The following is a 7,985-nucleotide window of genomic DNA, read 5'->3' as shown; positions in this document are numbered from 1 at the left end:
GCCAGCAGCAATAAAAGGGTAACACCATGATCGCTTTGCTAGATGGCTGCCAGGAGATGCAACTCATCACAGACAACTTACTATAACTATAGTCGGTAAAGGCTAAAATATTCTTCTTCATGGATACACGTGAATGTCGATGCAGACCTACGCAGAGAAGGGAATTTATGGTTGCAGAGGCCTCGACGTGCATTTCAAATCTGAACAACACTACGTGCATAAATGTACGTCGACGACACGCTGATTGGGTAATATCAGAAGTCAGGATCAAAACAGAAATAGTACCGGAAAGAAGAACGTTGAACTAGAAACGTAACCATTCATTCCTGTCCAGATGTTCTCTCTTGCCAAATCCATATATGTTGTTTTGTATATTCTATTGTTGTACTGATTCATTTTGTTTTCGCTGATAAAATGCAGATGAGTTTATTGATATGTCCACAGACTATCATGAAGTCCCTACCCACTGCTGTCTGGTCCAACAACAGACAGACTGAGTAGGATTCACCAAGCACAGATATCACATTGGTAGAAAAAAACCTCTTAACTCCTTTCTTCACACCCACAACAGTAGTCCTCAAATTACCTCTTAGTCAGAATGGTCGTCCCAGGAATAGTCGCAGGTAGATAATAACCCGTTATAAGGGAAAGGAGAAATACATTTAGCTTAAATTATAATGTATTTTTGAATTTACTTCATAAAATGATTTTTATGAATTGCTATAATGTTTTGTGCCTTTGATTAATATTTACATACACAGTTTGTTTTTCTACGTGTATGTGTATCTGTTTATATTCTTATTCTACCATGTTTCTACACAACTACACTGCAAACACAAATACCTTTGCACCACAAAAGGGTCCCTGTATGTTTCTGTTAACATTTGTTAAAGGATATGCTGCTGAAAAAAGTTGGGACGATGTTTAAAGAGTAAATGAAAATAAAAGCAATGATTTACAAATCTCTCAATCCCATATTTTACTCACAATAAAACATAAACAACATATCAGATGTTGAAACTGAGACATTTGAACATTTCATGGAAACTATTAGCTCATTTTAGATTTGATGGCTGCAACACATCTCAAAAAAGTTGCAACAGGGTGATATTTACCATTGTGTGTTTGTTCTTTTTTGAAATTGCAAATTCAATTTTGTTTTATTAATTATTATAATAAATTATAAAAGCACGGTTATCCAGGTAAATCAGAGAAATGGCTTTATGAGGAAACCATCAAATCTCACCACCAACAACAAACTTAAATCCTTTTAACTGTAAATGATGCGAAGCATTTAGAACATTCAAACTCAACTGCGGAAAAAAACATACATTGTGCTTTCAGTACCTCTAGGACATTTACCATGTAAACTAAAACCCAAACAAAAGCTTGCTTGTCTGTCAAACTCCACACATTTTAGGCTGCACTTTCCTTTTTAGTTATAAACGTTTAAGTTCAGTCTCTTTTCATCAGACCTTCTGATTCAGCCGTTTCTCATAGTCATTTTTTGTAGGTACGTACCTCTTGACCATCTGCACCTCTGTTCTTTTCTGGGTAGTTTTACCTGTAAAAAAAAAGGTTGTTTAAAATAAAAATGATCATACAAAGAAGTGGGTGTATACCATAATGTTTAAGTTATACATCCTGTATTAGTATACGTACAATTAGGTTCCTAAATATTGAAACAATTCTGTTTTTGACATTTGGCTTCTGTACACCACCACTGTGAATATGGAAATGAAATAACCTGAGTGAAGTCAGGACTTTGAGCTTAATTTCGAGGGTTTTGACAAAAGTGTGACATTAACCATTCAGGAATTATATGGGACGTAAAATAATGATGGAATGAAGTGATAATTATTGCTCTGGTGTTCTCCCTCGAGATGCCTTGCTAGGCCTTCAGGTGCTTGTACGTGGGTCTTTCTGCTTTCAAAAAGCTGCTCTGTTAGGTTGAAACCAGGTGACCGACTGGGCCAGTGAGGAATATTACTTTTTTTTTTTGCCTTGTGAAATTCTTGGGTAGATTTCACTGTAGATTTACGGTCGTTATCCATCTTCAAAATGATTCATCCTGCTATTATCAGCAGGCAGGTCATCAATAAGCACCTGTCTCCTGGTTCTATTGCGTGCTGGTGCCATAACACTGCCTCCAACATGTCTGACAGATGATTTGTTATGCTTCAGATCACGAGCTGTTCCTCTGCTTTTAAATATTTTTGGCTTCCCATCATTCTGATGCAAGTTAATCTTGGTTTCATGATTCCAAAGAATTTTCATTCAGAACTGGGCAGGCTTTTAAAGATCTTTTCCTGCAAAGATTTTGTTCTTAAACATTACTGGTGGTTTTAATAAAGGAGTCTCTTGACACACCTACCTTAACTTTTCTTGAATTAGCTAAATGTTGTGATAGAGTTCTTCTTCACCATGGACAGAATCCACTTTAATCCACTTTAGATGTCTTCCTTTACCTTCTACTTTACCTTTAAATGTTGCTGAGCTGCTAGTTAATTTCTTTTTCAGGATTCCAGTGCATGTGTGAAAAGCCTCATTCACACTCAAATGTCTTAGTGAGATGCTCCCAACATTATCCAGACTTTATTTTGTAAAGCCTGTTACATATAAACCCCGGACAATATCAGCCTCAGACATTGTCCAGTGTTACGTTTCAAACATATAACCCAGCAAGATCATCCGAACTGTCCTCGCGGGAGAAACTCTGAAGGTGTAAGCACTAACTATTTCTCAGTCCAAAAACAATTTGCAACATGACAAAAGGAGCAGACAACAAGCAGATGCAGGTTTGATGTGTGCAGAATAGGAGATCTGAGAAGCAGAAGTGCAAACAAAGTTCTGACAAGGGAAAGAAGGGATGAATTGTTCTTATGTGCCGGGACTGATCAGGAAACCACGCGCCTGTCTGTAGCTCAGTGATCTCATGATGGTGGTGATGACGAGCTCCCAAACTGCACACTCAGGAAACTCACTCCCAAAATTTAAAAAAACTGCTGAATACGGAACCCTCCCACACCTTCCTACGCAAAAATAAAACTAGTACACACTTACTGCTTCCATAGGATAAGAGGGGAAGTTCATGGTATTTGATCCCAAAAATCTCAGAAATATGAAGTCCAACCATATGTTGTTACTCTAAATGGCATAAGTCTGGCCTCCAGTACTACTGCAAGGAACCTTGGAGTTGTTTTTGACCAGGATTTGTCCTTTACCTCACATATAAAACAAATCTCTAGAACAGCCTTCTTCCACCTACAGAACATTGCCCAAACTAGGTGCATCCTGTCTCAAAGTGATGCCGAAAAACTGGTCCATACATTTGTTACCTCTAGGTTGGACTACTGTAATTCCCTACTTTCAGGATGCCCCAGTAACTAAAGAGCCTGCAATTAATCCAAAATGCTGCAGCAAGAGAGCTGACTGGAACGAGCAAGAGAGATCATATTTCACCTTCACTAGCTTGTCTTCATTGGCTTCCCATTAAATCTAAAATAGAATTTAAAACCCTGCTTCTTACATATAAAGCTCTGAATGGTCAGGCTCCATCATATTTAGAAGACCTCATAGCACCATATCATCCCAGTAGACCACTTCGCTCTCAGAATGCAGGCCTACTTGTGGTTCCAAGAATTTCCAAAGGTAGAATGGGAGGTAGAGCCTTTAGCTATCAAGCTCCTCTCCTGTGGAACCAGCTCCCAGTTCAGATTTGGGAAGCAAACACCCTCTCTACTTTTAAGTCTAGGCTTAAAACCTTGTTCAAGGGGGAATTGTTGGGTTCTCTCTATACATCTTTATGGTCTTGACTTAATTCTGTAAAGTGCCTTGAGATGACTTTGTTGTGAATTGGGGCTATGTAAATAAAGTTGAATTGAATTGAATTGAATCGAAGTTGCAGAAAAGTGCAGCTAATCATCAGCCCTTTGATTAATTGAGTAGCAGGTCTGCAGACCTCTAAAAAAGCAGGAGTTTGCGCTGTGTATTTAACAATTTCCAAACAATTGAAAATCAAAGCTCTACAATGATTATTTAAGATAGTTGCCAGTCTTCCAAGGAGCATATGTCCCAGCACATTCACCCCAAGGTCAGACCCCACAGACCTCACTGAACCTGTTAAATGTTTAAGTCCACAGCACACTCAGAAGAAGTTGTTTGGAAGGAGCATGACTGAGGTTCATAAAACTGCATCTGAACAAACCACAAGACATCTAGAACAATGTCCTATGGACAGAAGAGACCAAAGTGGACTTGTTTGCCCTTAACAGCCAGTGCCATGTTTGGAAACAACACAGCATTTTAGCACAAAAACCTCACACCCACGGTCAAGCTCAACAGTGGAGAGGTGACGGTTTGGGCTTGTTTTGCAGCTACCTGACCTGCAATTATAAGTCTACCATGAACTCCTCTCTATACCAGAGTTTTCAGGAGGCAAATGTGAGGCCATCCGACTGACAGTTGGAGCTTGGTCCCAATTGGGTCGTGCAAAAAGGACAATGATTCAAAGCAGACCAGTAAGTCTTCATCAAAATGGCTGAAAAATTAAAGAATCAAGGTTTTGGAATGACCTAGTCATAGTCCAGACCTAAACTCATTGAAATGCTGTGGTGGGACCTTAAGAGAGCTGTGCATAAGCGCATTCTCAAAAACCTCAATAAACTGAAAAAATATTGTAAAGAAGGACAGAAAAAAATTCTGTCACAGTGATGTGAGAGAGGCTGATATAGTCAGACAGGAATGAATATTTCAAACTTTGATCAGATGATTTTAATTATGTTTTTACACACACACACACACACACGCACACACAGCACAACAGAATTAAAAGTGGGAATACTAACTTTCTCCTAAATCTCTGTTAGTAAAAGACTTGATAAGTGATCGTCGAATGTATTTACAGAATATTCATTGAGCACCTATGTGTGCAACATAACCCAATCCCCTGGAGGGGGCAGTGGGCAGCCACAAGGGCCACCCAGGAAGCTAGTAATGGGTTTTTTGCCCAGGGACACACCTAGTGTGTGTGGTCTGGATTTTGATCCTGCAGACTTCTGCATCCCTCAACGATTCTCTACCCACTGAGCCACCAGTCACCAGTCTACTAATTATCCCATTCTTTAAAGCGCAGGCCAAGCTGGAGGACAAGCATCTATCTTGCAGGATTATTGATCAGCCATGGTCCTAAACATAGTGACTGTATAATTAATTCAAAAGCCTTACTCATACAATCTCACACCCAAAGTAGAAAATGTTTAAAAACTGTTTTATTAGTTATTTTATACGGTCCTCAACTTCCTCATTCATAGTTTCTAACTGAATTTACATCCTTTTTCAATCTGATTTAGTGCTTAGTACGGTGTAGATGTAGATGGGGATAGTACCTGCCTGGACACTGCATTACTTTTGAATTTACTATGATGTACTGGTTAGAAGTAGTAGTTAGAGCAATAAATTACACTCACACTCACTAACTTATAGATTAAAACAGGCATCATGAAAGCTGAAAATGGGATGCACCACTATCACTGAGCTAACTTCAACTATTGCTTCATCTAAACCATCAACATGTCTCCCCATCCCAATGAGAATGCTCAAAGATAACAGACAGGTTCGTTTTAGATTTGATCAATCTTTCTTTAACATGCTATCTCAGGCCTGTAAGGTTGATGTAAGGTAACAACTGTGGTTTAACTGGAGATCTACTAATAATAACCATCTGTTTTTTCCTACAAAATGTAGCATTGTTAGCTTTATGTGTTTTTCACTGAGACACTGTCATTTTTAACCTTATCCAAATGTAAATGTTAAAAAAAAACTCAGCGGCCTGCTGTAACATGAACACACTGTGTACACCAGACAGCTCCAGTTGGACAATAAAAATTAGATTCTAATCCTATAACTGGGGCTGTAAACAGAACTTGTTGAACATTGTTTAGTAACACTACGTATTTGTGATGTGAGGGAAATAGTCATGTCATCACTGCATACTTTTTATATTCTGACTCCCGACCAGGACACACCAGGGAAGACTTCACAGACCAACTTGTCAATGTGCCCTGCTGCAGGAGGACTGCTTTGATCAGATCAGGACAAGATCTACTACAAACCCTAATCACCTCACCGTGACCTCAGCTGAAGCCATTCAGAAAGAAATCAGTTATGAAGGCTGGGCAAAGATTTGCAACCTAAACCTCTTTCAGAAGTAGAGTCTACTTTGTTTCTCTATGTATACAGCCTCTGTGTTGCATTTCCTGTCCAGAAATGTAAAAAAGACAAAACATTTCTGACAATATACAATAACCACAATTAAATATATATACACATATAAACAACATGGTACATGTAATATGCAATAAAAATATTTAAATATATACCCACAGAAAATTAATCTCCACCTTACCCGTATTACGTTTTTACTTTGTTTGGTGGAATCACCTGATGTGTTTTCACTCATAAAAAAATAGTGCAGCACATATTCTCCTTAAACAAATTAAAAAGTTTCTTCTATTATAATTATTAACATTCCTCAATAGCTTAACCATAATTGTTAGTGTAACAATTTGGCAACTCCACCAAGGACGGTCCCAAGCCCAGCTGCAAAAGGAGGAGGTTGGTCTGGGCAACCGAGAAAAACTAGGCAAGAAACCACATGTAGATTCGAACACACATCTGTGCCACGGCTACAGTATACGGGGTAACGAGAGAATCTAGACAAAGTGTGATCATCAGCCTTCATTCGAAGAACGAATTGAAAATCACAGACTACGAAGGTTTGGCCATGTCTGCAGAATGAATTCCCGTCGACTATAACTTCGACTCTCTTCTGGAGAGAGCGACCCATCCAATGGAGGGTTCAACGAACAGCACAGAGGCACTGTGGCTCAAACACATCGAGGAAGACTTTACGAAACTACGAATGACGATAGACGGGGCTAGAAACATAGATACTGATTGTCAAGAGGGGAAGCGCATTATGAACGATCCACGAAATCCAGCTGCACCTACAGCAGCGTATTGAGAGGACAACCTGCTCCCCAGTCACCAGCTAAGGTCTAAGGACAATTTGGCCTAGACAGCTTTACGACGCTCCCAGTCAGTAGTTGGTGATAGTTCAATTCAGTTCAACTTGATTTACTGTATATAGCGACAATTCAGAACAAAGACATCTCAAGACACTTTAGAAACATAATAAAGTCAAGACTATACAAGTATGTAGAGGAACCCCAACAAATACCCCTTGAGCAAGCCACATGCAACAGTGCAGAGGAAAAACTCCCTTTAACAGAAGAAATCTCCAGCAGAACCACGCTCAGGGTGGACGGCCATCTGCCTTGACTGGTTGGGGTCAGGTATGGGGTAGGTAGCGGGGGCTTTATATTTGACATGCCATTACAAATCCAGAAGAAGAAGAAGATTATTCTTATTCCATTGAATGGCAACGTATTACATACCAAGAAAATATCTGTTGGATTCCATAAAGGAAGCAACACTATGGTTTCTGTTCTACTGGTTGCCTGGAATCAGATTATCAGAGATTAGAAAAGTTTAAAGAAACAAAGAAAAGCTTGTAGCTGTCTTGATAAGGACTCCATGTGAACTTTCATAAATTGGGAGTAGGATGTTAGAATTTTTACTTTACAGAAGCACAGAAGTAAGGGTAAGTATTCAGTACTCCAATATGTATTCAGTTGAAAAGTGAACCCCACAGGATAGTGTTTGTAGTCAATTATTATTAACATAAGATTAATGATGTTTTTGAATAGGTAGAACAAAGTATATAAGGTCAATGTCTGCAGATGATGGAGGCCTTTGGAAAAGAGGATGTAATCTGCAATACAAATAGGAAAATGCAGGCTGCAATACAAATAGTTGAAGAATGGACAGACAAATTGGCATTTAAACAGTTGAGATTTCATTAAGACGGAGGCTAAATTAATCATAAAGGGTACAATGCAGTATGTATGACAAGAATATTGTGA

This window comes from Channa argus, chromosome 8 (genome assembly GCF_033026475.1).
Source record: "Channa argus isolate prfri chromosome 8, Channa argus male v1.0, whole genome shotgun sequence".
Classification (NCBI taxonomy): Eukaryota; Metazoa; Chordata; class Actinopteri; order Anabantiformes; family Channidae; genus Channa; species Channa argus.
The sequence above is the reverse complement of the archived record's forward strand: the minus strand, read 5'-3'. Positions refer to the sequence as shown.